General features: G+C 34.8%; 1 pseudogene; it reads right to left on the reverse strand.

The window, feature by feature from the left end:
• Positions 1–8,424, reverse strand: part of LOC126678230 (LRR receptor-like serine/threonine-protein kinase GHR1) — a 30,246-nt pseudogene extending 21,822 nt beyond the window's left edge.
• Positions 8,425–9,975: the final 1,551 nt, after the last annotated feature.

The following is a 9,975-nucleotide window of genomic DNA, read 5'->3' on the forward strand; positions in this document are numbered from 1 at the left end:
AAAGTAAAAGTTCAAGGACTAAAGTGGACAATTTTCCTTAATTGCCGCCAAACAACACCGCCTCTCCCTTTTTTTTCTTTTTCTTTTATTATATATATATATATTTATATATATCTTAACGTATATTCGTCCATAACTCGTCGAGCTTTTCGAGTTTCGACATTTTAATTTCGGGGTTTTCCGAAATCTTAAACTCTCCATTTAGAGTGGTACATTGATATATTAATTATCAATATATCAATTTATACGACGCTAAAGAGTATTCACAAATTTATTACTCCCGATCACACTCGTTTATTAAAATTTAAATTCCCGATTTTAAATTTTAAACTCATATTTTTACGATACTCTTTTACGGATTCGTATAAATTAAATTTACGTTTAAATTTAATTTATGTATTCCAAATTTATTAAATCACTTCCCGTGATTTAATTTAATAACTTTAAATAATCAAACCTGATTATTATCCTTTGACTATTAAGCTTAGTTTTTTTGAATTTTTCTTAATATTCAAAACCTCAAAATATTATTTTTAATATTTTGATTACTCCAATTTGACCTCGTGGCATATTCTAATTACTTAAAATTACGGGGTATTACAGCAACTCCGTGAAATGCATATGAAATCAGGATCTTACCATAAAGATAACTTGCAAGACATCCTGGTGAGATGTAATCAGACAAGATGAGTTTCTCGTGCTGTGTGGGTCCCTAGTAGTATCCTCGCAAACTGACAACATTTGGATGTCTGATATTTGCAAACTTTTTAGCATCCTTTGCCAACTCTTTCTTCTGTTTTGCTCTCCCTTCTCTCAGCCACTTCAGAGTTAAGAACATTCCATTGTCCATTGAGGCCCTGTATGACGTCCCATGACTGCTCCTCCCCAAGAATTCCGCCGGTGCCTTTGAGAGCTCATCCGGTGTCATAGTGATTGTATCATCAAGAAAATAAAGCTCACCGACCAATCTATGTGGTGACCTTACGTCCAGTCTTGCAACCGTATCAGCAGTGAACGGTTCCCCAGATTCTGGGGACCAGAACATATGACTCTATTTTGACGGTGAAAAGCGAGTTACAACGGCCATTTTTTCATCGGGAACAAAGGCACTTCCACTGCCTGTTCCACTTATACCAAAAGGGTTGGTTGCAGAGTGCCTGTGGATGGCTTTATAATTAATGGTCTCTAGCCGAGATCTACTTGATACAGGAAAGTAGAGTACAAAGATAGCAATCATGATAAGAAGGATATCTGCAATCACACATGAGACTATTATCACCACTTTGATAATAGTATTGATTGGTTTCCTGCAAGAACTTTCACCTGGTGAATTTCTCGTCCCAGAAGGACCGTTTGGAAGACATAATCTTGCATTTCCAGGATAGAAAGAAGAGCGAGGGAATCTCCTAAGGTTTTCCGGGACGACCCCTGAAAGATCATTGTATGACACATTGAAGCCTGAAAGGCTGTTACTCAAATTGTTTGGTACGGGACCTGAGAAATGGTTTTGGGACAAAATTAAGGAGCTTAACGAACTCAAGTCCACAGACTGGACCACTACAAGTCCAAAAAAAGAATCTGGAAATGAGCCAGAAAAGTTATTCCCAGCTAAAAAGAAGTTCTTTAAGCTCCCTAATTTAACAACTGCAGTTGGTAAAGTAGACGAAAATAGATTGTTAGACACGTCCAAGAACTCGAGGCTTCTGAAGCTAGCTATATTGTCCGGAAGCTTGCCTGTCAAAAAGTTATTTGCCATGGACAACTTGATAAGCTGTCTAAGGTTTGCAAACATACTTTAATCAGCATCAGCCGAAAGACCCAAGTTATCAGAACAACTGCAGCAACATTTCCACTGTTACAGACAATACCATTCCAAGAAGACGGACAGCCATCAAAATCATGAAAACGATAAAAACGTTTAAAAGACATGACTGGAAATCCTATAATCCGCAGTAATTCCTAACTTAACATAGTAACATTGTACATTGCTCGTAGGCACAAACATCAGTCACAGACTAGGAGTGGTATCTCTGACCAACTGTCTCAATTCACATATTAGCAGAGGTAACTGGACCAACTGCTCTGATACCACCTTTGTCACGACCCGAAATCTCGAGTCGAGACCGGCGCTAGGGAATGGGAGTGGTTGCTCCGAAACCCGTAGCAAGCCTGAAAAACACTATAAATTTTTTGCTTTTAAAATAAATATATGAAACATTTATTAAATAACTGATGAGACAAAACATCATAGTTTAAATGCGCTATAAAAAGATTTGAATACAATAAGACTATACTAATCTACTGCGGACCACTAAAACTTAAAACCTTCTATACAGTCTTTTACCAAAATAGACTTCCGAGAAATAAACATTCGAAAGATTCCTTCAAAATCGGACCAGCTTTCCCTAAAAATATTGGGAGGAGTCGGTCAGTATAAAACTGAGTGAGTTCATGTTGTTACAAATAAATATTACATAAAGTGAAAAACGTTTTTTATTATGAAATAACTTTATGTATTTTCGAAAACCTTTGAAATTTTTTTTAAAAACAATTGAAGCCTGAACTCACTCATAACATATTTTGACAAGTCATTCCATATCAATAAAAGTCAACCATTCACTTTGACTTTTAAATCGAGAACACAATTCTCAATTTCATCCATCTAACATTGATGGCAAAACTAACCGATATAACATATATGCATAATCTTATGAGACCGATAGCACAGCCAACCGATCAACCATATCCACAACATACATAAATCTTAAGGGACCGATAGCACAACCAGCCGATCAACCTTATTCACAACAAACATAAATTTTATGGGACCGATACCACAGCCAACCGATCAACATTATTCACCTGACATCGATAGCGAAGCCAACCGATGTAACATACACACACACAACCTGACATCGATAGTGAAGCCAACCGATTTAACACACACGCACAACCTGACATCGATAGCGAAGCCAACCGATGTAACACACACCCAATCCTGACATCGATAACGAAGCCAACCGATGTAACACACACACAATCCTCACATCGATAGCGAAGAGAACCGATGTAACACACACACAATCCTGACATCGATAGCGAAGCCAACCGATGTAACACACACACAATCCTGACATCGATAGCGAAGCCAACCGATGTAACACACACAATCCTGACATCGATAACGAAGCCAATCGATGTAACACACACACACAACCTAGCGAAGCCAACCGATGTAACACACACACAATCCTTACATCGATAGCGAAGCCAACCGATGTAACACACACACAACCTGACATCGATAGCACAGCCAACCGATGTAACACATAATCTTGACATCGATAGCACAGCCAACCGATGTAACACACATTCAAGCATAAGCAATTGCATAATAATTCTCAAAACTATGTGTGTACCTTTGTATATCAAAGTAATATATACATATAGTATATACATAAAACATACATCCATACAAGGCATGAAAAACGTATAACACCGTAACACATATATCACACAGTATATTAAAATATGAGACTTTACGAATACAAAAATGTAAAAACATGTACTCACAGAAACCGTGTAACTACGGTATTACTCCGTCAATGCTCCTTAAGATAAACTCCGTTAATCCTTGGTCCTCCGACCCGGTAGCTCGACAACTTGTCGAATCTAGTTAGGATCAAAATGTTAATTCTCTTATTTAATAAAATCCTACTCTGCAATTAACTTTATACCATCTTAATTTAATTTAATTAATTAATTATAACCTCCGGATAATGTCTTATTTAATAACATTATTTAATAACTCTATATTTTTATTCATGTAATTTTTCTTTACTTATCTCTTTTTACACATAAAACCATTTTTCAGAAATATTCATTTAAATATTTCACTTTTTATAAATATACTTTAATATATAAAATACATTTCTTTATATAGAATAATACTTTCCACTTCAAGATTATTTATTTAAATTTATTAAAACAGCTCCCCATTAGCTTAAAATCCACATTTGGTTTAGATACCAAAATACCCTCAAACTTTTCAAAATTGACCATTTAGGTCCTTTCGTAAATCAATAAATTTCAAAATCAACAAAATTATTTTATCTCAGATTATTAACTTACATAATCTGAAAACTTTGGCTAACATATCATGTAGCCCCTTAATTTTTGAAAAAGTACAATCTAACCCAAAAATTCTAGTTTTCGGTGAAACACATCCAAATCTTTCAAAAATTATTAAAATCATTTAAAACTCTAAAAATTATTTCACATCAGATTATATACATCAATAATCTAGAAATATGGTTAAATTACAGATTAGTCCTTTATTTTTACAAAAATTACACTTTAACCCTAAAACTTTAAATTTTGATAATCAAGTCCAAATCCAACCAAATTTAATAAATCATAAACTCTCAAACTCAGAATCCCATATGGTTTGATCACTCCGGTCACCAAGTTCCGGTCACCGGATTCCGGTCTAGTTCCGATGAGCTTTAAAACCGTTAAAACGTTCAAGAATCATTTTTACACAATTTTAATCACCAAAAAATCAACCAATACATATTTTAATTTAATATTTTAAAAACAGCAGCCCCTAAATCAAAATAAATTATTTTTCATGGTTTTAATAATTTAAAACCGATTAAACAATTAATAATTAAAACCGATTATTAAACCACCAAACTCATCACATTAACACTTTAATCGCATGAAAATTTAACCAATAAATATATTTAATTTATTAAAAACATAAATCAGTCCAGAAATTAATTTTAACTTAAATACTCATATTTTAATAATTTTTGAGTTTGAAAACTATCAAAAACCGAAACTCATCTCTTTAAACTAATTACCCACCATTTTGACACTTTTAATCCATGAAAATCACATTTTAAAACATATATAAAAATAATATTTAACATCAGCCCATAAATTAGAATTAATTTAATTTTTTATATATAAAAATTTATTAAAACCGAATATATCAAAATTATACAAAAAAACCGAATTAAACACAATTAAACCACAAATTTCAACAACTAAAACACATACTTTAAGCTTAATAAAAATCAGAAAATAAACACAAAGTTTTGAGCTAGTAATCATACCTTGATCCTGCATGCAATTGTAGATTAGGTATCTACAGAAAATGCTCAACGTTTTTCGTTAAGAAACTTTTATGAGAAAAGTTAGAAATATAGGACTTGTGTTTTATTTTTTTATTTGAGAGCTATGGCACCCAGACAACAATGGAGAATAGAATTATGCTAGAGAAATGAAGAAGAAGAAGGTGATAAGTAAATATCTAGATATTTTGTAAGTTGCACTTAGTTACAAGTTTGCCATAGGGGCAAATTCGTAAATAAAATTAACTTTTGTAATTTTCGAAATTAAACTTTCTCAATAATTTTTGGATATTATTTCATGAATAATAACCTCCAAATTATTATCTCGGAACGTCTATTTTATTTGATAATGAATTTTCTTTATTCATTCTGCAGTCTATTTGCAGTCCGGCTAAAATATACGTTTTCGTCCAAAAATTCCCAAATTTATTCCTTGGGCTCCAAATATTTTTATAAGCTTTCTCGAGTATTTAAATTCTCAATTTGAACTTAAATAATACGTTTCCTTAGTTCTGGCTACCTAACAATTGACGAACTCAGCGGTTCGATTTGAACTGCATTATTCTTTACGTTTCTGCACTATTTCTCATTCATATTTTCTGAAATAAAATTTATAAAAATGAAGAGGGCGTTGATAGCTTCGATTTGACATATAGATCATCGAATTCCGATGTCGGAATAGGAAGATATGAATTTTGGAAGTTCGTCATTCCAAAATTGTCATATTATTATATTTATCCAAAAAAAATTTCAAAATAATTTCTAATGATTCCAATATTTTTATGGGCTTCCCTACGTATTTAAATTCTCCATTTGAATTTAAATATCCCTTCTTATAATTCCGATTGTCCAAATTACGACATATAGCTTACTTTAATAACTCAAAAAATTCGGGTTATTACACTAAAACCCTAAAAAGCTTCATTGTGATCCTACAGAAAAATAAACCTTTCCACTATGTAATCAGTGATATGATATCTACTACCATTGAACAGAATGGGACGCAAAAAAGGCTACCTGATACTTACTAGATTTGTGGAAATTACAGCTTCTATAAGAGACGGATTGATTCAACTTCGAAACTTGAGAAAGATGCAGCTAGAAAAGAGGAACTTTTTTCAAGCACGAAAAATGAGCCAAGTCATTAAATAGCTAAAAAATGGAAAAGCACAACAAACTGCTCCCCGATGGAAGTCAAGAGATAAAATACAATCATTCCATCTCAAGATCTTAAAGTAATAAGTTTTAACTTTTTGTGTCAAAAAGCAAAAAAGAAAGATAGCGGCCAATGTGATTTACTTTTTTGCTAGGTAAAAGTGTAGAAAAATTATTGATTTACCCACCAAAAAGAGACATTCTTGATTTGCTTCGCTTCCTTCACTTTATTGTGGACGTCAAATAATTTATCCAATGTACTTTAAAAAGAAAATTATCAAACCACCGCTAATTAACAAAAACCAAACCTCCTATTATAGTATGTGCACGGTTGTAGGTTTGGTATTTCGCCGTCCCAACCAAGTCCGTTAACCAAAAATTTTAGATTACTACAAAGCATACATGTATAAAATTACGTTTATGGTAACCAAAGTTGCAAATTCCAACTTTGGGATATAAAATATAACGGGCTGTATCTAAAATATAGGACAAAGCAATATTTGATGTATAAAGTTAATTAGGGTTAATTATGTTAAATTAGCTATTCCGTCCAGTTTCACGATCATGAATCAATTTGATTATTCATGACAAATTGAGGGGGTGAATTGATCCTTTGTTTATTTATATATGTATATATATATTAATGATAATAATATAAAATTAACAATTGAAAATTTTCTTTTTATGTCAGAGACGAGTAGAGTGGATGGGAAGACTAGATGCGGCTGCCATTCTACTTTAGCGTAGAAGTGTACCAAAATAGAAGTATAGGTCAGAGTGAGACAGGTGAAAGTACAAACAGGCGCATGCTCCATTAGACAAAATGACAAAAGAAATCAATGTTAACACAGTCGAACAACCTTTCCAGTTGCATTCACTCAGGCCTGAGCTTGACCAACAAGTTATCACTAAATTTAGCTTCTCCTTTTTTGATACCCTAAATTTAGCTTTTTCATTGGCATTAAAACATGAAAATGTTTGCTGAACATATAGATTTAGGCGGAGCCTCAAATTCAATTTAGGTGGGGCGGAATTATTTTTAGTCCAAGGCTGAAATTTTTTTTAGACCCAATGGATCATAAGACTAAGGCGTCCCACGATTCAACACTTACAGGATTATGATTACAATAACATCACAAGCTTCCCATTAGTTAAAAATCACGGGACTACAGATTTTCATTATTCAAGTACTCAGGGATAACAGATTCCCACAATTCAAGAACTCAAGGACTACGGCTTCCCACAAACCAGAGGATCCCGAGAATACAACTTCCCACAAACCAAAGGATCACGGGACTACAGCTTCCCACCAGCAAGGCCATAGTAAGGGCATAAGATTTCCTCAAACAAACAGTATAGGACTACGGTTTCCCACCATCCAAACATCACAGGACTACGGGTCCCCACTGTTCAAATACTCAGGGACTACGTGCTGCCGATTATGGCAATATCTCGGGACTAAGGCTTCTTATAATTCAATCGTCAAGGGACTACGGGCTCCCGATTATGGCAACATCTCGGGACTAAGGCTTCCTACAATTCAATCGTCACGGGACTACAGGCTCCCGATTATGACAACATCTCAGGAACCAGACTTCCCGCAATTTAATCGTCACGGGAATACGGTCTTCTAAACCCAACAATAAAGGACGGGTTAATTCTAGAAGAAGACGAAGAATCAGATCACTTTTTGGATACCAAAAACTTAAACAGACGTCCGGAACGCGAAGCAACGATGCAGTTTGGCAAGCAAAGTATCTGCGCGTAGGAAACAATGTATTGACATACAAAAAGTCACTACCAGGGACAAAATCCTACTCGTCAGAATCCCAGTCCTACACCAGGGTCTCAAAATCTCCATCATTGCTTCCGGAGAACTCATCATCGGCATCGGCGTCGCGCCCGACCTGTACACCGTTAAAAGAAGAAGAAGGGTCTCCACAACCACCACGGGCTCCAATTCCACGACCTCCGACACGGAAGTCACATTAGCTACCGCTAGGAAATCCAAAGGGAATATCAGCTCCACTATCAGCAGGAGCGAACTCCGCCCACTACAACTTACAGCCCTGATCGTCCATGCAGTACTACAATAAACCAGAGAGCAGCCAGAGCTAAAAATTGCATACATGCTGTTACTAGCGTTTTGCGTTTGTGAAAATAACCGTAACAACAAGTGTGTGAAAAAATGAGGGCGTGCCAGGAAACAGATTCCAATTGTGAACATAACTTCATAAAACAAGCGATTGGGGCTTGGTTAACCTTATTACAAGTGCTCCAATTAAGCAATGCTAAAACAAAGAAATTCAACTGTAAATTTTTTTACTAATTGAATAAAACGAAAGTACAGGTGTTTGAGTAAAAAATGCAGAAGTTTAATCGTAAAGTTCTTTACTTATTGAAGAAAATTAAATTGCTGAGATTTGGTATTTGTTGCCTTTGGGTTGGTTTTTTGTGGAATTTTATCGGGGGTTGCAAACTTGCTGCTCTTCTCTTATTTATAGCCTTTGTCATTTGTGAAAACTGTCGCTTCTTTCAACTGCACACGTTCTTCTCCACCTTTAAGAAACAGTAAATCGTGTCTCTTAACTGTTGCTTCTCAAAAGAACGTGCTTTTTAACTTTTATTCGTCAGACAAAAATATCCTCAGGCTCTTGGACATTTAAACTCATTTTAATGGCCATCTTAAATATGGGCTTAATCTTCTGACAATGAACTTGGCCTTCTGAATCTTCTTAGAATTAGGAGTCAACCTCTGAAATCAACTTCTGCAGTCAACTTCTAGAAATTAGGTGGAATCAACCTCTGGAAATTAACTTCTAGAGTCAACCTCTGAAATTAAATTTCTGGAGTAATATGGAATCAACCTCTGGAATTAACTTCTGGAAATTAACTTCTGGAATCAAACTCTGAAATTAAACTTCTAGAGTCAAATAGAGTCAACATCTAGAATCAACTTCTGAAAATTAACTTCAGGAGTCAACTGGAGTCACCCTCTGGAATCAAATTCTAAAAATTAACTTCTATAGTCAACCTCTGGAATTAAACTTCCAACCTCTGGCCAATTTTGTCCATTAACTTTTTCTATCTTTTGAAAAAGAATATGGGCTTTATGGCCTTTTAGCCATATTTTTAATTTTAGTGCAAACAATGGCCTCTATATAATTGGCTTTTTTGGAATAAAGCCATTTATATGTATTCTTTTAGCCAAAATTAAAATTTTTAGCTTTCACCATGGTTAGGCCTAAGGTTTTATTTTCTGAAATTGATAAGGATTTTTAGAGGTGTGAAAATCCTTTAGAAATCATGGTTTCAAAAATTTCAAAAATAGACAAAAATCAAAAAGGTGAAGGGAATTTAGAAAATCAAAAAAATTCAAATTCATCTTCTTCCCCAAAAACCATGGCACAAAACCCTAATACTCTAAAAATTAAAATTGATCCACCTTTTCCTTCATTATCAATTGGTAAAGAATTAATTGATGAAAAGGATGAAGGACCGGCCACCTCCCCATCGTCGGCGCCCAGCAGCCCCACGACGAAAGATCAAGCGACCAACAACCCAACTACTCCAGCCATCGTCTCCAACTCGCCCGGTCCGGTACAACAGCTGACTGTTCCTCGCCCTCCAGCTGCAGCGCACCATCGCCGTTCGTCGTTTCCCTTCGGCAACAATAGTCTTT

Source organism: Mercurialis annua, linkage group LG4 (genome assembly GCF_937616625.2).
Source record: "Mercurialis annua linkage group LG4, ddMerAnnu1.2, whole genome shotgun sequence".
Taxonomy (NCBI): Eukaryota; Viridiplantae; Streptophyta; class Magnoliopsida; order Malpighiales; family Euphorbiaceae; genus Mercurialis; species Mercurialis annua.